Consider the following 24,809-nt stretch of genomic DNA (forward strand, 5'->3'; position numbering starts at 1 on the left):
CTAGCCGGGCAGAGCAAGGTTATCTTAAGGCATTCAGACCTTGGGCACAGTTTGTTAATAGTCCATTGTCTCTGAGTACGCACCTGGCGATGAGTCATTTGTTTTGCACACAGGGCTGTCATTCCAGTAGCAGACACAGAAAGTACATCGAACTGCAGAGTTACATACAATTTGCAACATAGTTAAGAATGAGTTATATATTGTAAAAAGCAGGATTTCCCACCAACATGTCCCATAATCATGTAATGTGAGAGACAGAATTTTCTCACCAACATCCCCTCCTTTTGGTCATGGAAGATGTTTACTAAATCTCAAATGACCATAATAATTCGATATACGGCCTTTGGGGCATGTAACCTCCCAGATGTTCCATACATACACCATGCATGTTATTCAAAGATCACCGCTCAAACGAGCCCATGTATGTCACATTTAATGCCTTGATATCAATCATTCCTGCCTCCCTGACCAACTCTGCTGTTTGTCATTAAATGATATTATTCATAGCAGTTTTCAAGTAAGCTCATCTAACAGTCCCACACTCTCTGCCACCAACTTTAACTCTGGAGTACTTCCTCTGTGTTTTTTTTCAAAGCGTGGATTTTTTTTTTTCGGTAACTGGTGGTAAAGCTTAACTGATTGACTGATCTTAAGTCTTCCTTCCCTCAGAGTTTCTGCAAGGCATGGGACCATCTCTGGCTCTTTAAAATCCTAACTCAAATGATCCTTGCTAAGCCTTTAATGGTGGGCCTAAGGGGTACAAATGTTATAGCGATAGGAGGTTATGGTGGCGGAGACGCAGTATTTTCCTTTTCCTCCGTAAACTTAAAATGCATGAGGACAGTTGTAATCTCTGAGACACAACCATGAGTTCTGATTAACCCACATTCGGCCAACTCTCCCTGTCCTACCGGGTGGGGGCACACAGTAATGTCCCCTTTCTTTTTACAACCCGTGAGGGAGATCCCATATATTATTCGTGTGGAAAGCAGAGGTCTCGGTGAGATAGTACCTGAGGGAGGTGTTAGCCCGTACGATTCCAATGTTCCGAGTGAATGGCCCTGAGTCCGGTGTGATGATAGGGATCATCAGGACCATCTCTACCCCAGTTATTTCGTCCATTTTGCAGTCGGGGATCACTGAGTATACTCTGGTTACTCCCTTCAGAGTACGGTTGTCCAGCGTCCCTTGTCATTTGGCTAGCTTAGCCAGTTGCGGGCTGTCTATTCAATCAGGCACCTCCCCCCTTGAGATCAGATCAAGGTTGTGGCTTAGCTGCCCCTGTAAGAGCCTTCTGGCTGTCTCCCTTCCTCGTACGATGAGTTTGTTAATTATTGTCGATTGTCTTAGTGTGTGTCCCAAACACTGTTGTCCCATTCAATTGGATACCCAGGCCTTCTTCTCCAAAGCTGGCTAGACCTTTCTCTGCTTTCTCTAATATTCTCTTCCTTATTCCTGTAAGTTGTTCCACCTGTGCATTTAACCTTCGTATGTCTAATGACTTTACCACAGAAGTTTCTGTGTTAAGTCATGTCACTGCATCATTGATTATGCCTCTTCTAACCCTCAAAATGTCATGCCCTCAAAATCTAGTGGCACCCGTGTCATTGGCAGCCTGCTTCATAACAATCTTACTTAAAACACTATACATATTTATTTCATATTATAAACAATACCTGAAATACAGACACAATTTGTATACGCATCTGCTGTCTTTCCCCGAATGTAGCTGCAGCCACACATTAAAATAAGTTCTATCATTGTTCCAGTCTCTGGCTGCTGGGATGCACATCCCATCAATAAAATTATATAAAGCACCATAGTTCATATAGCTACGTTCCTCCTGTGTCCATTGTGAAATCAGTGATGTGCCTGCACTCTTATGCTCTTGTAGTTGTTCTGAGATCTCAACAGCCATCACGAGTCCCCACAGCTGCTGCTGTCGTTCCAGCCTTTTTTGATTGTTTAATCTAAAAATTTAAAGGAAAAGTGGAAAAGTGTCCTGGTCATCACCAGGTGTTAGGTGTTGTCCGTATAAAGCTTTTCCTGTGTGGGCTGAACATGTCTGTTATTCAGGGGTTAGTAGTTCTCATAGTTTACAACCTTTTCACATCTATTTTCCTTGTGGTTACGCGCCTGATTCTGTTGCGCTTGAACCCGACTCTGACGTGCTTGTGCCTGTTTAAGTGGCCAATTTACAATAATTCAACTATCTCAAATTCCTGAAGCTACTGCAAATATTGTTCCACTTGCAGTTACTTGTAAAGTAAAACACAAAAGATCCATTCTGCTTGGGACAGAGTTGGTTAACTAATTTGAATCTATCTGACAATTCAAAATTTAAGATTTGAAAAAATGAAAAATGAAAATCGCTTATTGTCACGAGTAAGCTTCAATGAAGTTACTGTGAAAAGCCCCTAGTCGCCACATTCCGGCGCCTGTTCGGGGAGGCTGGTACGGGAAGTTCCAATTAAAAATACATCTTCAGCTGTTTTTGTAAATTATTTTATCTTGTTCTTTAAACTGATTTCAATTTTCAATGTTCGCTATTTAACCAGTGTTTGAAAGAGATCTTACAAGTTTTTTTTAACTCAAATGAATTGAATTACTGTCGAGTTTATCTGGATGGCTTGAATGGCTTAATCTCAAACTGAAATCCGATCTCGCAAATTTGAAATGATCTGAAGTTCTTCTAGACAAGAATCCATTGTTAAGTTTCTAACCTTAATCTTGTATTTACTTTACTCTTTACCCTACAGTCATTAGCCATAATTGTAACAGTTTCCTGTGATTCTTTTGCCGGTTTGCACAATCTGTACTGCCGCTATCTTTTCTCGCTTTATGAAATGAAAATGAAAATCGCTTATTGTCACAAGTAGGCTTCAAATGAAGTTATTGTGAAAAGCCCCTAGTCGCCACATTCCGGTGCCTGTTCGGAGAGGCTGGTATGGGAATCGAACCGTGCTGCTGGCCTGCCTTGGTCTGCTTTAAAAGCCAGCGATTTAGCCCAGTGTGCTAAACCAGCCCCTAATTTCTATGCTTAAAATGATTTGGTGTGAAGGTGGGGGAGTGAGAGCTCAATTCCTTTAAATTAGCCTGTTTTCAAACGGTGTGAAGGCTTTATATCTGTCATTTACATTATTAGCGTAACACTGCACGGGGGTGCACTTAATTTCTGTCATTTGTTCTTCTAACTGGTGAACTAAGATGACTCCTGCCTTATTTTTTTTGCCGTATCTCGCTTTGGTTTATCCCACCAGTTTCTTTGTTCTACGGGGGCTGCATCAGGATCCCACCCATCTCTGTACCCGAGTCTTTCGCTCTTGTCCGTACGCCAGACTCATGGATCCCGGGGGACCCCAGAAAAGCGGCCTCGTGCCTCTCTTTTCCATGATGTGTTAACCGGGTTGTCACTATCAAACACGTATCCGGTGTACTAGGTGACTGTGCTCAGAGGCTTTTACCTATTATCCACTCCCAGAGGGTGGCGGTCCTGGCTTGTCACTGTGTCACGGCAAGTTCCGCGACCATTAACACTCAACAGTCTGTGCATCTCGGATTCCCAACTAACTGTGGCCTTCACGTGAGAGCTCAATTGCCCCCTTAATTCAGGCTCAGCATGAGCAGCCGATTATAACTATATTAAATGGTATAGCGGACCAACAAAACAAAACGAAAAGAAAAAAATTTAAACTGAGTCTTTTATTCACTTGGCCTTGATACCAGATTCTTTGGCTGTTGCTTCGCCGTCTGTCCGTCTCACTATGTGACTCTAATTTCTGGTGGTCAAAAGTATGACTACTTGCCTTGGCCACTGGCTCGATCGGAGTATGGCTCAGCAACATCCTGCCGACTACGCCAATTGTTAGAGGTGAAAATATTCACATAAAGGCCTTTTGGATGAGTAAAGAAGCAGATTATTATATCAGAATTCTGGGAGAAAGGCCTGAGGCACCTCAGCCTTTAGACAGCACGCTTTCTCACTTGTGCTAAGGCTCACATAGGTTAATATACAGATTCGAAAGCGAAATCAGTTTGTAATCTCATTTACATACAGCCAATCACCTTTATTCGCGTCACAATTCATTACATGCAACTAATTAGTCCTCCATTATCTCAGTTCATGCCATAAATGGTTATTAGTTTGTATCTACAGCCTTTTCCTGTTGTTGCTAATACTTCAGCTTGTTGCTAGCCAGGTAGAGCAGGGTTATCTTAAGGCATTCAGAACTTGGGCAAAGTTTGTTAATAGTCCATTGTCTCTGAGTACGCACCTGGCGATGAGTCATTTGTTTTGCACACAGGGCTGTTATTCCAGTAGCAGATATAGAAAGTACATCGAGCTGCAGAGTTAGGTACAATTTGCAACATAGTTAAGAATTAGTTATATATTGTAAAAAGCAGGTTTTCCCACCAACATGTCCCACAATCATATAATGTGAGAGACAGAATTTTCTCACCAACAATAGTATGCTACTATAAATAATTTGATTGCATTTTGCACTGTATTCCATCAGTAAACCTAACTCGTCATTATCCGGCACCACCCATTTAGTGAGCATGCTGGACAACAAAGATGTTACATAAGTTTTAAACTAGCTACTGAGTTGTATATTGTACCACATCGTAACTCGTCCAAGTTCTATTGCTGCCTTAGGAAAAATAGAAATAAATTATTTAATTCCCATGCTGTGTGCTAAAAGCAAATTAAACTCTTTCTGGTACGAAGTGTAACCACCAGAAATTTACCTTCATTGTCAGAACAAGTGCTGATTATACACCTCACACAATGAATAATTATTGTCCCTTTGCCTCTACCATTGGAGATCATTTTTAACCCCCCCTTTTGTTAAATATTCCCCTATGCTAGTTATCTTACACTGATGCTCTGGTTTAAAAGAACTAGGGTTTGCTCTCTTCCAATAAAAATTTAGGGTACTTTTTTCTTTATTTTTCATGGAAAGCTGCAAATGATTTTTCATGCTTTACCTTTTTTTGCATTATTTTGCAGATCATTATCCCATTTGCAATACATTTTACTGTAATTGATTAATGTGTTGTTTCAACTATTATATTTCAATAAGAGGACATTCACATCTTTATTCACAGCCACCTTCATTCACAGTTCTCAATTCAACGTTGATATTCAGTAAGAAAATCAAGTAATGCTCTCTATTCAGCAAATGGACACCAAATAGTAAGTACTGCTCTTTCCGAACAATGGGAGGTGCTTTACAATACGATGAATAGAATTTTCGAACAGAATCACCTAGACACAGATGTGTGTTTGGGACTGATGTCCATTAATTAGAAGCCATTTGTTCAAATTCAATTTTTAGTCCTCAATACCAATATATATCTAAAAGTAGCAACTCTTAAATAATACACTTTTTAAATGGAACATTTCGTGTAACACCAAAAAGTGCTTTTAACATGTTCATTAAAAAAATACAGTAACATTTTGATAATCCAGCATGCTCCTGGAATGGGTGGGGTCGGTTAACCAAACGTGCCAGTTAATGGGAGCTAGATTTACCAATGGAAAACAGCGTATTACTGACAGCATAGATTTTCAAAGAATGAAAGCGCAGCATTTTAAAACATATTGGATTGGATTGGATTTATTTATTGTCACGTGTACCGAAGTACAGTGAAAGGTATATTTCTGCGAGCAGCTCAAACAGATAATTTAGTACATGAAAAGAAAATACAATAAAAAGAAAATACATAATAGGGCAACACAAGGTACACAATGTAAATACATAGACACCGGCATCGGGTGAAGCATACAGGAGTGTAATATTAATCAGGTCAGTCCATAAGAGGGACGTTTACGAGTCTGGTAACAGTGGGGAAGAAGCTGTTTTTGAATCTGTTCGTGTTGGAATGTCAGAATCATGCACATGGGATTGATAGGTGACTTGCAGCTGTTCAACAATGCACACAAGACAGCCATGATTGACATGCAACTTGATATACAGAATATTGACATAGTTTTCCTACAAGGGACCAGGTTTGACAAGAGCAGATCACTTGAGAGAAAAAGAATAAATGTTCATCTGGCAGGGTAAATGTTTGGAGGAGTCTCTGGCAGTGGCTGAGGCCATTGCTTTCAGCCTTCCTGGGAATATCCAGGATAACAGTCTGTTCCTGTCTTATGCACCATATCAAATCCCACTTCACCCTGATCCTGCTATCTGACATGAAGTGCAAATTGCAGCTGGTAACACCAGGGACTTTCCACCCAACACCCAACCATCCCCTCATCTAGCCTCACCCCCAGTCCTCCCCTTTTGCATTTTTGCTTTCAGGTGCTCAAATAACTACTGCCTGGCCAGCCAGTGCGGTGTCACCAGGAAGGACACAATGAAGGGCAGCTTTCTGAGGAAAAAGTACCATCACTTGATGTAACACTTGGAACCACTGTTTCAGATACAGGCATTTTTCACACTGTAGAGGGGGTACAGAGCTGGAATTTACATGTGGTGAATCACTAGAGACAAGTGGTTGCAGCAAGACACAGCGCTTGTGGCAGTTCCCAGGTAGCTGGGATCGCAGGTGTGTTCTGCTGTAGGGGACTCAAACAAAGGCTTCTTTGGAATGGCAGATGTGAAAAAGCTGGTGGGTATGCACCCAGAGATACTGCAGGCCATTCATAGAATGTGATGCTACAATCAAGGAATGTGGAGGATCCCAGTTCTAATTTGAAATATGGCTTCATGTGGAGCTTGAGCACAGTCATCCAAGTGTGGCAATGGCACCCAGCTCAATGGGAGGGCTTGTGGCCCCAGTAATGGTGCAGCTTCTGGTGATGCCTCAGCTTCCATTGCAGCTAAAGCTGAAGCCAGCCAACGCCTGAGTGCTACAGTAAACGCTCAGTCTGTGGTCAGGTGATCTATTCTTATCGTCACGCAAGCTCAGTTTGGTGGCTCATAGGCTCAGACTGTTACCATCACGGTTTCAAATACCAGTGCTCAAAGGGACTCGCAGAGTCTCATACCAGTCAAGCAATCTGTGCTGCAGCAGATTACTGGGGGAGTGTCAGTGGCTCCATGGTGCATCAACCTGCTGTCCCCTCTTCAGATGATAGCATCAGTGTTCTCATCATTGTTACTCTATCAATGCTCTACAAAAGTAAAATACTGCAGTAACTGGAAATCTGAAATGAAAACAGAAATTGCTGGAAATACAGCAGACTAGCAAGCATCTAAAGAGAAACAAAGATAACATTTCAGATCTGCCACCAGAATAAATGTTGCTGTTGCTTGTGAACTAGTCAGTCCAGACTGCGGCCATCCATGACAAGCTGGTACCATAAGAAGCTAGGCCCTCAAGGTCCAGAGCTGCTCGAGGGCATTCTGCAGGGCCATCTGAAGTCTCCCCCACTGAAAGTCAGCAGCCTTCCACCCGCCATGCTGCATCCATTGCGTGATGTGGAGATGCCGGCGTTGGACTGGGGTGGACAAAGAAAGAAGTCTTACAACATCAGGTTAAAGTCCAACAGGTTTATTTGGAGTCACTAGCTTTCGGAGTGCAGCCTGATGAAGGAGCTGCGCTCCAAAAGCTAGTGCATCCATTGCAGGTAGAAATGTGGAGGAGCACCAGATCAGGTAAAAGCACACACACAAGACAGGCATCAAGGAAATACAGAAGAGGGAGTAGTTAAGCTTTGTATGTCCTCTAGTTTCACTACTTCATCCTCTTCCCAAGTGTTCTGCTGAAGATCTGTTAAAAACCAAGGCTGCATCCTCATTGAGGCAGCAAACCACCACAAATTTGGGACACAGTCCAGCAAATATTGACGGGCTCCTCCCTCCGCACCTCCCCAAATGGTCCAGAGAATACAACTGTTGTTTCAGGATATCGCGGTCTGCTCCATAATCTGTGTGGTGAAAACATGGCTCTCATTGTACATATGTTGGTCATGTCTGATTGCGTGGTGAAATTGGGGATGGGGGTGGGGCGAGGGTCATGTGCCCAGTGTAGAGTAAGTAGCTCTTGATAACGAGAAATATACCTCTGATTCATTGTGGTGACCCAAATATTTTGAGAATGGCTGATTGGTATGAGATGAAATCATCATGGTTGCTCTCAGGACAATGAACATTCACCAACATGTTTTCTGTGAGTTCACAGCCTACTGCACATTAAGGAAGCTGTATCCCTTGCAGTGCAGTATATCTACACATTGATATTTGGCACATACAGTGTTAGGTGCTGGCAGTTGATGGCTCCTTACACCAGAAAGAATTCTACTACCCTAGCAAAGCCATGTGACTATTCCACCCCTTCTCTCTGCGCGGCGACTGGGCTGTAAAATTCCACTCAATGTCATTCCCTCCCCTGTTTTTTAAAATTCTATCAAGAGATGCTGGACATCACGGGCAAGGCCAGAACTTGTTGCCCATTCCAAATTGTCTTTCAGAACATGATGGTAAACTACCTTCTTGAACTGCTGCTGTCAAAGGTGTAGTGGGCTTCTGTTACCGTTCTGATGTACTGATGCCCGGCAAACTGTGATATGTTGACAATGTTATCAGCTCACCAGGAAGTGTCCATTTAGAAATTGAGGACATTGTTCACAATCCCTAGCAGCACCATCCTTGCCCTGATTTATAGCTGCTGGTCCAGTTGGCACAGTTCACATACCACCTCCTTGGTGAATCATAGCCACCTCAGACACTGCTCCCTGAATACCCTAAATGGATACAGCCTTCTATTGACTGCCCTCCTCCTTCCACTGTGCACAGCTTCCCCTCTCTGCTGCATGTGCTTCATCTTATTGTGCCCGAGAAGGATCACAAGTAGTCCTCATTAGTGAAAGCAAGTTTTCTGTTGATATGCCTGCAATGCCCTCTGATCCCTTTGGAAAAGCCCAGCACCATTCTTTACCGACCTCAATAGCTTTTCAGGACTCCTCCGACAACTCAGTCTTTGCTGCAGCAAGAGAAAGTTAAAACCTCCTCACTGGAAAGTGCCAAGATGTTCCCTTTAAATAGCATTAGTAAGAGTCCCCTTTACAGTTGAACATAGGTTACAGTCGAACATAAGTTCAACTGGAATTGTTAAGAGGGGACATTAACTGGTCTTCATGGTTCAAAATGGAATTCATGTGCCAAATCTGCATGAGATGCTGTACAAAATCACAATCTGCATGCTTCTGGCACTCATGCTGGTTCCCTTACAAGCATGATGTATTTCATAGGCCTTGCCAGGCATGTTCCTGTTGGCACCATCGGTGATTAACTTTACTCAGCTCTGCTAACCTGACCAGTGATCTCCTGACAAGGGATTATTGTAGGTGGGCTAAGTTTGAAAAATGCACTCAGCTTTCAAAGAAGAAGTTTGAAGTAAGTTGATTGATAGTGATGTGGCATTCGGTGGGGTGACACTTGAAGTAATGTTTGTGCTTTGATGCTCCTCTCCTCCAGAAAAAAGACCTTGGTGATGCACAGAACATCTATTTCTAAAGTCGTCACTATGTCACTGTGTTCAACTGCTACATGGAATAGAAGAAAATTGGTATCAAACTGCCAGCCATACTGTCTTTTGTCAACATATTATAAAGCATGACAATTAATTTTTCATGCTATTAGTTCTGGAAACACAGACATGTTGGGTACATTTATATATGAAGTATTAAAATGTCTATTTTATTAAAATCATTATTTGAAATGTATAATTGAAAATTAATTATTTAGTGGCTTTGATTAATTTAATTGCAGAAAAAAGGGCATGATTCAGATGAGTGAGTGCAAAGGACGGCAAATTTATGCATTTATTAGTAGTTACTGGATTTTTAAAAATCTGATTCGACAACCAACTGACAGTAGTTCCTGCCAATGCCCCAAATTATAATGGTGGTGGATCGAATTTCAATAAATAAATAAATAATCTTTATTGTCACAAGTAGTCTTACATTAACCTGCAATGAAGTTACAGTGAAAAGCCCCTCGTCGCCACATTCTGGCGCCTGATCGGGTACACAGAGGGAGAATTCAGAATGTCCAAATTACCTAACAGTCTTTTGGGACTTGTGGGAGGAAACTGGAGCACCTGGAGGAAAGCCATGCAGGCACAGGGAGAATGTGCAGACTGCGCACAGACAGTGACCCAAGCCAGGAAGCAAACATGGTACCCTGGCGCTGTGAAGCAACAGTACTAACCACTGTGCCACAGTGTTGCTCATATGTTGTAACTTAATCATCTATTCAGGGTTATTTTATATTATACAGCTGTTTGTTCTACTTAATGGCCCTGCTATTCAGCTAAGATTTGCCAACTGTATATCCTGTAGCTTGGCATAGAATTACACTCTTAGGGCACCGTCGTAATTGTTGTCAATCTGAAGCGGAATTCCAAACCACTCTGAGCAAGTTTGTGCTCTCGTGGTCTAAGAGGACTAACTTAATGATGATGAGTTTCAAGCATCTTTTTACTCATGTTTTTATATGCCTTTCACACTTTGGGGGAGGCAGTAGCACTGTGGTATTGTCGCTTGACTAGTAATCCAGAGACCGAGGAGAATGACCTGGGGACCCAAGGTTTGAATCCCATCACGGCAGGTGTTGGAATTTTAAAAATCAGTAAAAATAAATCTGGAATTAAAAGTCTAACAATGATCATGAAACGATTTTGTAAAATCCCATCTGGTTCACTCATGCCTTTTAGGGAAAGAAATCTTTCATCTTTACCTGGTCTGGCCTACACGTGATTTTTAAATGGCCCACCAACCCACTCAATTGTATTCAACCACCGCAAGTAGAACAAAAAGGAATGAAACAGGAAGCCCACCCGGCACCAGAAACGACAAAGGAAAACCCAGCCCTGGTGACTCTACAAAGTCCTCCTTACTAACATCGGAGGGTGTGTGCCAAAAATTGGGAGATCGGTCCTACAGACTAGTCAAGCAACAGCCCGATGTGGTCGTACACACGGAATCATACATCAGTAAGCCCCAAATGAGTCTGAATTGAGTTAGTAAATAGAAACTTGGTTTATTGCAAAGTAAATATATTTATAATATACATCAGGAGAGAAATTCTCCAGTATCGGCGCGATGTCCAGAAACGGCGCTAATCAGTCCGGCATCGCGCCGCCCCAAAGGTGCGGAATCCTCCGCACCTTGGGGGGTCGAGCCCTAACCTTGAGGGGCTAGGCCCGCGCCGGACTGATTTCCGCCCCGCCAGCTGGCGGAAAAGGCCTTTGGTGCCCCGCCAGCTGGTGCGGAAATGACATCTCCGGGTGGCACAAGCGCGGGAGCGTTAGCGGCCGCTCACAGCATCCCCGCGCATGCGCAGTGGAGCGAGTCTCTTCCGCCTCCGCCATGGTGGAGACCGTGGTGAAGGTGGAAGGAAAAGAGTGCCTCCATGGCACAGGCCCACCCGCAGATCGGTGGGCCCCGATCGTGGGCCAGGCCACCGTGGGGGCACCCCCTGGGGCCAGATCGCCCCGCGCCCCCCCCCCAGGACCCCGGAGCCCGCCCGCGCCGCCTTGTCCCGACGGTAAGAGAGGTGGTTTAATGCCGGCGGGACAGGCATTCTAGCAGCGGGACTTCGGGCCACTGGGCCGGAAAATCGTGGGGGGGGGGGGGGGGGGGTGGTGGTGGGGGCTCCGCCAACCGGCGCGGCGCGATTCCCGCCCCCGCCGAATCTCCGGTGCCGGAGAATTCGGCAACCGGCGGGGGCGGGATTCACGCCAGCCCCCGGCGATTCTCCGACCCGGCGGGGGGTCAGAGAATCTCGCCCCAGATTCAAGCCGGGTCTACTCTGTCGGTTCCATACTGGCCGACTTCATACTGATATGAACAATATCTGTGAAAACCTTGGGCTCCCCGCCCCCTTAGTGAGGGAAGCTCGTGTTCGGTGAGACTCACGGGAAACTGCAGCACAGTTGGGAGGGAATTGTCCTGGGTGACCTGAACATCGGCTCTGGACTCCATGAAGTCTCCTGGCACCAGGTCAAACATGGGCAGGGAAACCTCCTGCAAAGTACCATGTACCGTCCTCCTCAGCTGATGAATCAGTATTCCTCCATGTTGAACACCACTTGGAGAAAGTACTGAGGGTGGCAAGGGTGCAGAATGTATTCTGGGTAGCGAACGTCAATGTCCTTTACCATTTGTGGCTTGGTATTACCACCACAGACCGAGGTGGCTGGGTCCTAAAGGACATAGCTGCTAGACTGCTAGACTGGGACTGCGACAGATGGTGAGGGAACCAACAAGAGGGAAAAACATACATGAGCTCATCCTCCCCAATCTGCCTTCCGCAGATGCAAATGTCCATGACAGTATTGGTAGAAGTGACCACCGCACAGTCCTTGAGGAGACAAAGCCCTGTCTTCACATTGAGGTTACCCACCATCGTGCTGTGTGGCGCTGCCACCATGCTAAATGGGATAGACTTTGAACAGATCTAGCAGCTCAAAACTGGACATCCAGAAGGCACTGTGGGCCATCAGCAGCAGCAGAATTGTACTCAACCATGATCTGTCACCTCATGGTCCGGCATGTCTCCCACTCTACCATTACCACCAAGCCAGGGTATCAACTCTGGTTCAATGAAAAGTGCAGGAGGGCCTGTCAGGAACAAAACCAGGCATATCAAAAAATTAGGTGTCAATCTGGTGAAACTACAAAACAAGACATCTTGCATGTCAAATAGCATAAGCAGCAAATAATAGATAGAGCGAAGCGACCCCACAACCCTTGGATCAGATTTAAGCTCTGCAGTACTGCCATATCCAGCCGTGAATTTGGTGGACAAATAAACAACTCACTGGAGGAGGAGGCTCCACAAATATCCCCATCCTCTATGATGAAGGAGATCAGCATATCTGTGCAAAAAAAAAAAGGCTGAAGCAGTCGCAACAATCTTCAGCCAGAAGTGCCGAGTGGATGATCCACCTTGGCCTCCTCCAGAGATTCCCAGCATCACAGATATTCGTCTTCAGCCAATTCGATTCACTCTACATGATATCAGAGAAAGGCTGAAGGCACTGGATACTGCAAAAACTTTAGGCCTGTCAATATTCCGGCAATAGTACTGAAGACTTCTGTTCTAGCCCTTGTCGTGCCCCTAGCCAACCTATTCCAGGACAGTTAAAACACTGGCCACTATCCGGCAATGTGGAAACCAATGTGGGGTGGCACAGTAGCACAGTGGGTAGCACTGTTGCGTCACAGCTCCAGGGTCCCAGGTTTGATTCCTGGCTTGGGTGACTGTCTGTGTGGAGTCTGCACGTTCTCCCTATGTCTGCGTGGGTTTCCTCCGGGTGCTCCGATTTATTCCTACAAGTCCCGAAAGACGTGCTGTTAGGTGAATTGGATATTCTGAATTCTCCCTCAGTGTACCCGAACAGGCGCCGAAATGTGGCGACTAGGGGCTTTTCATAATAACTTCATTGCAGTGTTAATGTAAGCCTACTTATGACAATAAAGGTTATTATTATTAGGTTGCCCAGGTATGTCAATGGGACAAGTCCAACCTGGCCAATTAATGACCCATCAATCTACTCTTGATCCTCAGAAAAGTGATGGAAAGAATCATCAACAGCGCTATCAAGCAGCACTTACTCAGCAATAACCTGCTCACAGATGCTCAGTTTAGGTTCCGCCAAGTTCACCCAGCTCCTGACCCCATTACAGCCTTGGTTCAAACATGGACAAAAGAGCTGAATGCCAGAGGTGAGGTGAGAGGGACTGCCTTGGACATCATGGCAGCATTTGAATGAGTATGGCATCCAGGAGCCAGAGCAAAATTGGAGTCAATGGAAATCAGGGGGAAAACTCTCCACTGGTTGGAGTCATACCTGGCACAAAGGAAGATGATTGTGGTGATTGGAGGTCATCATCTCAGCTCTAGGATATCACTGCAGAAGTTCCTTAGGGTAGTGTCCTGGCACAACCATCTTTCATCATTAGTTCAGAAGTGGGGATGTTCGCTGATGATCGCACAATGTTCAGCGACATTCGCGACTCATCAGATACTGAAGCAGTTCATATCCAAATGCCGCAAGACCTGGACAAAATCCAGGCTTGGGTTGACAATTGGCAAGTAAACATTGGAAGCAATGGGCGCAGGCTAATGTTACATTGTGATCCTCGTGCCATTCCAGGCCTTATCGAATTTTGCGGTGATAGACCCTTAACATTAAAATATTCCCCAAATGTGTCAGTGTGGTCAGTGCCCCTTTAAGAGCAACACAGCAGAGTAAGGGTCACACGGCTTGTGTGAGCAAGGATGTGGAATCACCCCATGGTAGGAAAAGCTCTTCGATAGGAGACATTTTGGGAGCAAGCTAGAGCCACGAGGCTGCTGTACAATTCATTTTGTATAAATACCTTTTCTGTTCATTAATGAAGGCTGTGAAAGTGCATCTGTACAGTAAAATTAGCTCAATTGGTGCTGCTCATGACCTTGAGTTAGAGGCTTGCAGATTTAGGCTTGTTTCATGGCTTGAACAACAACTCGATCAATAATTCAGTACAGTACTGATTGTATGCTGCATTTTCAGAATTGCTGTCTTTTGGATGACACTTTAAACAATGGAAAGTGTTCCATTGTTTAATGAAGGAACAGCAGGGGATTCTGGTGGCTGACACTTCTCCCATGGCCAGCACTTCTATCAAAAAACATCCATCTATGAGCTAATTTGGCTGCTGCTTTAGTCACTACAACAGGGATTGTACTTTAAAAATATACCATTGGATGAGATGTCCTGATGACATGATAAGATACTGTTTAGAGTCATACACAAATGTTGTATCAACACAAGTTCATTCTTTCAAATAATCCATTTCCTGCTGCATTCCTCAAGCAGAGTTTAAAAAATCTAATTTCCATTTATTTCATTTTCATGTAAATTATTTATCTGCATTGCCAATCACATGTTTCTTTTTACATTCATAGTGTTTCCATATTACATTATTTATGTATACTAAGTCTTAGGCAATATGAAAAAGAACCAGAGGTGAAATGAACACATTTTCTTTCTGCACACCTTTTCATGATCTGAAATGTATAGAAATAAATTCAGAAATAACTTGCAAAAGGAATTTGGGTAAATATTCAAATGAAAACAGAAATGTTGGAAATATTCAGCAGGGTGTATCTGTGGAAAGAAACAGAGTTAATGAGCACAATTTATACACCGAGTTGTGCCCTGGATCTGGGCCCATCGGTTAAGTAGCCGGAAACGCCAAAATTGAAATTCATGTCGGGCGCAAATCAGTTTGGTATATAACCAGCTCACTCTCGATGGCAAGTTCAGAGTCATGCGCAAATATGGTGAGCATAATTACTAACCCTCATTAGCATTAATTTCCTTCGCATTAGCAAGATTGAAGTTGAAAGACCCAGGAAGTAACAGGCTCCCCAGCGAGAAATCACATGGGCGCCGTTTAGTACTCCTTTTTAAAAATGGAAAGCTGGTGCAATGGCTGCTGAGGGAAACTGAGGAGGTGAGTAGCCATTTCCATTTTCTGGCACGCAGCTCAAAGGCACCGGAGCTGCTGCCCCAGTGCTGGGGGGGGGGGGAGGCCCTCAAGGGGGTTGAGCTTGGACAGGGGGCTGAGGCATTCCAGGTCAGGTATCGCTCTGAGCGGGGGGTGGAGGGGGAAGGGGGGGGGAGGAGCAGGTGGGTGAGGGATTTTTGTCTCTGAGACCTTACAGCCATTGTTACGTAGTGTGTATTCCCATAACAGGGGTAACTACACTTGCTTCCTGTCTGTCTTACCAAACATTTCCAGGATAGAACCCTGCTCTTGGTTCTATTCTGACGGTCACTTTAACTCCCTTTGACTGTGAGCAGCCTCAAGCTTCACAGCTGAAGGCTATTGCTAATAATGAATTGGTCTTGCTGGTTGTGAGAGCACTTCACAGCTACAGATTGTGTTTGCTGCTTGCTTCTGCAAATGGCTGCAGATGGCTGGAGGCTGCTGTTGCTGTTCCTTCTATTTTTGTAGAAGGAAATTTTTTCCAAGATACCAGGGTCCTAGAACACCAGGCTCAGGGTGACATATGAATCCAGAAGGCAGTTCAATTTGAAGCAAGAAGGTGGTGCAGGACCTGGTGCACGACATTGTTACAAATGGGTCTACCACTAACGCCATTGAGGAAATGATTTTGCAGATTGTTGATGCCTTTGTTGCTGGTGTGGTGAGTGCTGCATGTAACTGGCACATCACTGCGGGTTAAACACGCTGGAAGTCCAGGATGTTCAACGGCATCTTGATCACCAGTGGAATATGTGGATGCCAGGATTTGCTTCCAGTGAGATTTGGCCGTGTGGGAGGGCCTGTACAGCTGTGGCTGCTCGATGGACAATGGCACGGATAACGTGGAATAAGTCACATATTGATGGACAGACCATTTCTACAATACAGTTCTGGACATGATAACACAAGCATATCCCCTGTGTCTGATGAGGAACCTGCGAAGGTATATAACATGTGTTCTTTTTGTGGAAATGAGCTGATATAGGTACCAATATGGAACGGTGACGTTTCCTTGTTGTTTAGTGGTTAGTGTGATATATGGAATGTTATGTAATTGATTTTCAAATCTTCGTTAATGGTGCCCGTTTAATAAACAAAATATACAACAAAATATTCTCAAGTTGTTTCTCGTGGGCACTTCAATCAAAGTTTGGAGCTTGAACAGTTTGCCTGAACTCGAGAAGCATCAGCACCATAGAGGCAGCAGCCAATAATCAAACACTCAAGAGCTGAGATGCAGCACTGGCTATATCCTCATGACCATAGGATAAGTGTATGGATCAGGGGAGGGCAACTGAGCATGGTCTCCCTAATGTTCCTGGCATGGGTCTAGGGTCGAGGGCTCCTGCTGTAGCTGGGGGTGAGTGCACAGAGCGAGGTTTTCCAGCACAACTGGCTCACTGAATGGCACTCTGAGAGGCGGGAAATGCAAGGGTGAGTGAGGGGTTTGAGGCTCCCAAGGTGGAAGCCCTAACTGATTGCCAGTCTTTCTCTTTCTCCAATTCCTTACAGATATAACAATATGCCTAGTGCTGTCAGTCCCGCAGAGGCTGCCCTCGCAGCGCTGATGGCAGCTCAGGCGGCCAGATGCCAGAGAAGGAGGCAGCAATGTTGACGCAGGCTAGAGACGGCACTCCATGTGCTAGGGGCTGCCGCACACCATGAAGACCCAGCCGCTTATCAGGCCAAGGAGGAACCTAGAGGAGGAAGCCAGTGACGGCCCAAGATGTACAGGTGTCGTTGGTCATTCAAGAAGATGACAGACAGCATAAGACTATGAGACCATAAGACCTAGGAGCAGAATTAGGCCACTCGGCCCATCAAGTCTGCTCCGCCATTCAATCATGGCTGATATTTTCCAATTCCCATTCTCCTGCCTTCTCCCAATAACCCAAGATCCCCTTATTAATCAAGAACCTATATATCTCTGTCTTAAAGACATTCAATGATTTGGCCTCCACAATCTTCTGCGGCAATGAGTTCCACAGATTCACCACCCTCTGGCTGAAGAAATTCCTCCTCATCTCTGTTTTAAAGGATCATCCCTTTAGTCTGAGATGGTGTCCTCTGGTTCTAATTTTTCCTACAAGTGGAAACATCCTCTCCATGTCCACTCTATCCAGGCCTCGCAGTATCCTGTAAGTTTCAATAAGATCCCCTCTCACCCTTCTGAACTCCAACGGGTACAGACCCAGAGTCCTCAACCGTTCCTCATATGACAAGCTCTTCATTCCAGGGATCATTCTTGTGAACTTCCTCTGGACACTTTCCAAGGCAAGCACATCCTTCCTTAGATACGGGGCCCAAAACTGCTCTCAATACTCCAAATGGGGTCTGACCAGAGCCACAAGAGACTCCATCTCAACAAAGAAATGGTGTGGCACCTGTGCCACGTCCTTGTAGACTTGGCACCCCGTGGAGGAGGAGGACACCCACTCCTGTTGGTCATGAAGGTCACTGCAGTCCTGAACTTGTACGCAACCGGTTTGTTCCAGGACCCGAGCAGGGAATGGTGTGGTATTTCCCAAGCTACAGACCACAATTGCATCCATAAGTTTACCGAAGCCCTGTATACCTGGACATGAGACTTTATCAACTTTGAACTGGACCAGGCCCACCAAGATGCATGGGCTGCAGGATTCTCCGCCTTCGCTGGGATACCCCATATCCAGGGGGTAATCAATGGCAAGCATGTTGCCTTGAGTGCACTTCATTCACAGGAACGGGTTCCACTCCCTGAATGTTCACCTCATGTGTGACCACCACCTCCAGATCATGCACATTTGTGCATACTTCCCAGGGAGCGTGCATGACAGCTACAGCCTGGGACACTCAGAGATCACCAGAGTCTTCGAGGAGCACCCCAGGATGATGGGTTGGCTCATGGTTACATGCTGAGGTCCTGGCTGATAATGCCATTGTGGAGGCTGGAGACTGAGGCGGAGACGCAATATAATGAGGCCCGTGGTGACATTGAGTGGTGCATCAGACTGCTCAAAATGTGGTTTTGATGCTTGGACCGTTCTGGTGGTTGCTGCTTTGTGGTGGCCTGCAGTGCCCTCCACAACATGGCACAGCAGCGGGGCGTGATGATGGAGGAGGAGGAGGAGGAAAAGCGACCTGCATCCTCGTTTGAGGTTGGGCCAGACCAGGAGGGACTGGAGGATGAGCCCTGGGAGGAGCTGCAGGAGGTGCCGGAGGATGGAGGGCAGGCGGCGACTGGAGTCCGACATGTCCGGATGGCCAGTGAGGCCCTCATCCTCTCCTGTTTCTCATAGGAGGAGGCTTTATCCACCAACTCACACCCTCGCCACACCTCCAATCCTCCCCTCCCCCCAATCCTTCCTTCCCCCAATCCTCTCCTACCCCAAATCCCTCTTTCACTCCAATCCCCCTCCTCCAATCACTCATTCAGCCCAATCCCCCTACCCTAATCCCCCTTCCCCCCATTCCCCTCCTACCCACCCGTTTCCCTCCTCCCCCCTTTCCCTGAACCCCCCCCCTCCCCCCCACACCACGACTACCCTGTTGCACCCCCCAAGGGTCTGTGTCAGCACTGTGAAGAGGGTCAATATACAAGGCAGGAGAGTGATGTGGATTTTGCTGGTCAGGTTGGCATTTGTTAGGGCGGCACGGTGGTGGAGTGGTTGGCACTGATACCCAAGGACTCGGGTACGATAGCAGCCCTGGGCCACTGTTCGTGTAGAGTTTGCACATTATCCCTGTGTCTGCGTGAGTGTCACCCCCACAACCCAAAGATGTGCAGGGTAGGTCGGTTGGCCATGATAAATTGCCCCTTAAAAATTCATTGGGTACTTTAAATTTTCAAAAAAAAAAGCTTGGCATTTGTTGCCGATTCTTATTTTCCCTTAAAAGGTGGTGATGGGCTTCTCCTTGAACTAGCCCCTAGGGGCTTATTAAAGCTGAGTGCTTGCCAGATTGGATTGGATTGGATTGGATTTGTTTATTGTCCCGTTTATTGTCACGTGTACCGAGGTGCAGTGAAAAGTATTTTTCTGCGAGCAGCTCAAACAGATCATTTAGTACGTGAAAATAAAATAAAATAAAAAGAAAATACATAATAGGGCAACACAAGGTACACAATGTAAATACATAGACACTGGCATCGGGTGAAGCATACAGGAGTATAATATTAATCAGGTCAGTCCATAAGAGGGTCGTTTAGGAGTCTGGTAACAGCGGGAAGAAGCTGTTTTTGAATCCACTTCAGAGAGTAATTAAGAGTCACCACTTTAGTATGGTCTGGAATCATATATAGGCTAAGGACAGCAGGTTTCTTCCCTGAAGAATACTCATGAAACAGTTGTGTTTTTATGACAATTTAACTTCATGATCATATTTACTGATGCCAGGTTCTGATTTTCAGATTTAAAAAACAGTACTTTCAAGTTTCAACACTGACATACTGGGATGTGAGCTTTCATTCTCTAGTTTACAGTCAGGGCCTCTGAACTACTTGTCCACTGTGGCAAAATGCTACAAACCAAAATGAGATGAACAAGTAATTAGTTGGCTTTTGGTGTTGCTGCCTGAGGCAAGAATACTGGTCAGTCCTCCCTGTTCTTCACAAATTGCTGTGGGATCATAACTGCCGACACAAACAGTCAGCTAGGCCTTTTGGTTTAACCTTTCATCTGCAGAATGGCGTCTCCAACAGTGCAGTGATCCTTCATCTCTACACTGATGGGTCAGCCCAGGTGTCTGAAACATGAATGCCAAGAAGGGCCATTTTAGAAAACCTAGTCAAAAGCGCAATGTCTTAAGAGCTGCAATGCTGTTACTCAAGCCTCAGTAATAGTGGAAAACAAGACAGTGACAGTGATGCTCATAACCATATCTGCATTAAAATCAATGATAAAGGATCATCACCAACATTTTAAAGATTTTGACGAGAAGTTGTTAATTGAATGTTGCTTTCTCACACGTATGAAGTTAATAGAGGTTTAACGCAATGGAGCAAGTGATTTAATTAACATCAACTGATACTGTAGATTGAAAAACTCTTACTTTAATGCAATTTCTGCTGCTGGATTTCTTTGGGAAGTCATTTGATATCTGAACTGTATGCCATCTCTATTATTTCCCATTCACCAGTTAGGTAAGTTCCAAATGCAATGTTTATTTCCATATAACTACAATGCAGAGGCTTGCTGCCTTGGAGCTGGGAATCAACTTCCAGGACTGAACTGATAGAGAATTCCGCGCTTGCTAGAGTGATCCCCCACCCTAGTCCATGATTGATTACTTGGGTCACATGACCTTCCCGGTAGATCATCCCATAAAAGGGATACCACACCATAATTTTAATTTTCAAGCAGAAGTGTAAACTTTCATCGTTCAGTTGCCTCCCCAACAGGCTTTTTATGAAATTCAAACTTGAAAATACTAGCTCACACTGGAGCTTAACTTATTTTATTTTTTGAAAATATTTTAATGCAACTTTTAACATTTTATATCAAAAATTGACAAAGCAAAGCAAAACTAACACATGTATCAACAAAAGAGAAAATTCCAACCAACAACTGTAACAATACCTCCCTTAATGAAAATACAACCCAAACAACACCAGTCCCATTCCCCCCCCCCCCCCCCCCCACTAACAGCTGATAGTGGCAAATTCCTTAAAGTGCAATATGAATGCCCGCTATCTCTTGTATAACCCATCAATCGATCCCCTCACAGTGAACTTGATCTTCTCAAGGTACAGAAACTCCATCAAATCACCTAGCCACACCAAGGCACTAGGTGGTGTTGCCGGCCTTCACCTCAGCAGAATCTGCCAGCAAGCAATCAACGAGGTGAATGCCAGGGCATCCGATCCTCACCGATCCTTAACTCTGGCTGGTCCAGCATCCCAAATCTTCAACCTCCGCAAAAAAAACGACTCATCCTGGCCTTGGTAAGGTGCACCCTAAACACCACCTTGAACTGAATCAAGCTCAACTTTGCACAGGATAATGTAACATTCATCCTGCAGAGGGACTCCACACCTCCTCCCCCAAAATGGTCTCAGCTCCTCCCACAACCTGGCCTTCACCTCTTCCACCAAAAGTTGTTCTACCCCCAAGATCTGTCCATATATCCCAGGCACACAGCCGTCTTCCAACCCCGCACAGGAGAGTATCCTTTCCAATAAGGTGGATGGCGGCGCTACCAGGAATGTCGGAAATGCCCGCCGAATAAAGTTCATACCTGAAAGTGCCTGAATGTGTCCAGCCTCACTCACCCAAGTCCTGCTTTCTCCTTCAAGCTGGCAAACTGCCCCTCCAGAAACAAATCTCTCACCCTTTCCAGCCCCTTTCCAACCCCAAAATGTGGCATCCAATTTTGCCGGCTCAAATTAATGATTCTTACAGATAGGGGTCCATGCTTCACAGCACCAGGGTCCCAGGTTCGATTCCCGACTTGGATTACTGTCTGTGCGGAGTCTGCACGTTCTCCCTGTGTCTGCGTGGGCTTCCTCCGAGTGCTCCGGTTTCCTCCCACAAGTCCCGAAAGATGTGCTGTTAGGTAATTTGGACATTCTGAATTCTCTCTCAGTGTACCCGAACAGGTGCCGGATTGTGGCGACTAGGGGATTTTCACAGTAACTTCATTGCAGTGTTAATGTAAGACTACTTGTGACACTAATAAAGATTATTATTATTAGTATCACTTAACATGCTGACCAAGTGGCCGCCACATTTTCAAAGTGGAGACAATCTCCGGGTTCGAAGAATATTTTGCAGAAGCAAATGGCAGAGATACCGTCCCCAGCGCCTCCAAGCTAGGCGTTTTATACAAAACCAACTCCATCCACACCCAAGTAGGTTCCTGGTCCCCACATCACCCCAACACCTTCTCCGTATTGGCCGCCCAACTGTAGAACATCAAATTCATCAGTGTCAACCGCCCCCACCTGCCTACCCCTCTGTAGGGTCCCCCTCCAAATCTGAGGAGTTACCCCTGCCCATATGAAACCCGTTGGGAGCTGCTCCATGCCTTGAAAAACCGACTTAGTTAGAAACACTTGAAATAAAAACACAAATCGCAGCAAGATATTCATCTTAATGACCTGAACCTGGCCTGCCAGCGACAACGGAAGGCCGTCCCACCTCTCTAGATACACCCTGACCCTGCTCGCAATTTGCAAAGCCGCACCCAGTGTCAAGCCACCTGGACCCCCCAGACACTGGAAATAGCCCCAGCCAGATGGAATGGCATCGTCCCCCAACCAATCTCCTCCCCACGAACGGTTAACTACAAAATAGTCACCCTTCCCAACATTTAGCTTATACCCCAAAAAAGAGAAAAGCCTCTTCAATATATCCATGATACTCCCATAGCCAGTCATGGATCCCTTACATACAGTAAAATGTCATCTGCAAACAGAAACACGCTGTGTTCTACTCCAACCCTCACAATTCCTCTCCACTTTTCCAAGGCCCTCAATGCAATAGCCAATAGCTTGATTGCCAACACAAACAAAAGAGGAGACATTGGACAGCCTTGCCTCGTTCCCCTATGCAGCCTAAACGACCTCACTGGTTGTGTTAGTGCACATACTAGCAGTTTGAGTTTTGTATAATAGCTGCACCCAAGACACAAACGCAGGACCCAGCCCAAACAGGGAAAAGATAGCACCACTCAACCCTCTCAAATGCTTTCTCTGCATCCAGAGACCTGATTATCTCCAGCTCCGGCCCCACCCCCAGTGTAAGAACCATGTTAAGTAACCACCTCACTTTGGATGACAGTTTCCTGTGCTTCACAAAACCCATGTGATCTTTCCCACTACCTCTGGGAGGCAGGACCTCAAACTCAATGCTAAGACCTTAGCCAAAAGCTTTGCATCCACACTGAGCAGCAAAATTGGATGATACAACCCACGTTCTGTGGGATCCTTATCCTTCTTCAAGAGGAGGGAGATGGACACTTGCCCTGACATCCCAGGGAGAGAACCCCACACCAGTTAACCCCACGCCAGTTAAACACTCCTAACACCAACGTGGCCAACTGATCTGTGAACTTATAAAATTCTACCAGGAACCCATCTGGCCCTGGCGCCTTTCCCATCTGCATCTTACCCAAAGCTGTGTGAACCTCCTCCAACCCCTGCAGTGCCTCCAACTCCTCCCGCAATTCCTCCCCATCCAGGGGATCTCCAAACCCTCCAAGAACTCTACCATCCCCTGCTCGTCCTCTGGCAGTTCCGACTTATACAGCCCCTTGCAGAAGGTCCAGCTTTTCTGGGTTGGAGACCAACCCATGCCCCCTCCCCAGCTCCCGCACCTGCACAATCTCCCTAGCAGCCTCCTGTCACAGTAACTGATGAGCAAAAAAATGGCTTACCTTTCCACCATATTCATCACCACCCCCTATAAGCGTCGCAGCTGGCGTACTGTCCGGCCTGTGGATAACAGGTCAAGCTGCATGCCCATTACCATGGCATTGGATAACTCGCATACTCACAATCTACGCTCAAAATCCTGTCCACCAGCCCCTGATGCCCCTACCTGGCCTCCCTATCTATTTATGCCTTGTATGAGATGATCTCCCCCTAATCACCATCTTTAATGCCTACCACAAAATAGAGGGTGAGACTATCCTGTTCTCATTCAATTCAACATACTCCTTTATGGCGCTAGGAATCTTCCTGCAAAATCCAATATCAGATAACAGTCCCACATCCAACCTCCATCCCGTGCACTGTGCCCAACCAGCCTTCAACGCCAATCCACCAATTGCGGTGCATGTTCCAAAATAATCACTGCTGATTACTCCGTGGTTTAAACCCCAGGGAGCAGGGTCCTACCCATGACAAAAAGTCAACCATCGAGTACACTTTGCGTACCGTGCAAAAAAATGAAAACTCCTTACTCCCTGGGTGCATTAACCGCCATGGATCTGCCCCTCCTGTCTCCTCTATGAACACAGCTAACACATTCGCCATCCGCGAAGGGGCCAGCGATCTCGGCCTGGAGCAAAGTAACTTCAGATCTAACATGTAATTAAAATCCCCCCCTAAAATCAATTGGTGCGTATCTAATTCCAGAATTGCAGTCAACAACTTTCCCATAAACTTTACATTGTTCCAATTCAGGGCATACATGTTCACCAACAACACAGCCTTCCCCTCCAGTGTACCTGTAACAATCATATAACAGCCCCCCTGATCAGCCAAAACCATCCCCGCCAGAAAACAAATCTTCTTACTGACCATAATCACCATGGCCCGGGCCATACTGTCAAACCTTGAGTGGAAAACCTGGCTGACCCAGGCCTACCGCAACCTGGCCTGGTCCTGCAC

The sequence above is a fragment of the Scyliorhinus torazame genome, chromosome 2 (genome assembly GCF_047496885.1).
Source record: "Scyliorhinus torazame isolate Kashiwa2021f chromosome 2, sScyTor2.1, whole genome shotgun sequence".
NCBI lineage: Eukaryota > Metazoa > Chordata > Chondrichthyes > Carcharhiniformes > Scyliorhinidae > Scyliorhinus > Scyliorhinus torazame.